Raw genomic sequence first — 925 nt, 5'->3', positions numbered from 1 at the left:
TTCAGGTATGGTGTAGTCCAGCTTTTGCACCATAATAAATCGTAAATTTCCCCCCAAAAATGAAATGAAAAATTAATCTAGCTGTGTAAGCTTTCTTTGGATGGATGGTTGTAGTATTACACACGAAAAAAGAATATACTCAAAGCAAAAATCACGTTTTAAAATGACTTTTTTATTGTAATCCATGGGTCATAATTATAAAGGTAAATGCACGCGCACATGACTGAGCATCAATCAAACGTCAAGTCCAATATGAATCCGAAAAAAGCAGAGTGTCGTGCACAATACGGACTGTGTAAACCTCTACATGTTCTTACTTATTTGACCCACACAGAAACAAGTGAAATGAGCAATTATTATCTTAGAAGGGTCTGCACATCATGTATCTAACATTACTCTGCTCTACTTTAGTGTCTCTCTTATTTAGAAGTACTGACATGGCATACAACCACCAACACATTGTTTATACACTCCCTTTGTCCTTCTTTCAGATCACGGAAATAAATTACCACCTTCAGCAGACAATCCCAGCAAGAATCAACATGTAAAATACTACAAGTGTACACTGATATATGTACTTTGTCTATGTTATTTAATTTGTATTTATTTTACACACTACTCAAAAGTTAAAACTAAAACACTGCTGGCATGCATCTGAGCTGACACAGTCTTTCAAACACAAAAGGGTGACAATGAAGTGATCTGGCTTTTTTCTTATGTTTCTACAGTAAATAGCTCCAAACGTGCACACAGCATGCCACACCACAGACCAGTACACCCTCCCCCACACGTCTTGCCATCGCTCCATCCAACTTTCAGGCCTGCTGGCCCTCAGTAGGTGAGAGGAGAGGGTCACTATCAGCAGGCAGATGTCAACAAAGCAAAAGTGTCTCATTGCACTCTATCCGTTTTTTTTTTTTTTTTT

This window comes from Cyclopterus lumpus, chromosome 23 (assembly GCF_009769545.1).
Source record: "Cyclopterus lumpus isolate fCycLum1 chromosome 23, fCycLum1.pri, whole genome shotgun sequence".
NCBI lineage: Eukaryota > Metazoa > Chordata > Actinopteri > Perciformes > Cyclopteridae > Cyclopterus > Cyclopterus lumpus.
Note: the sequence above shows the minus strand (reverse complement) of the source record.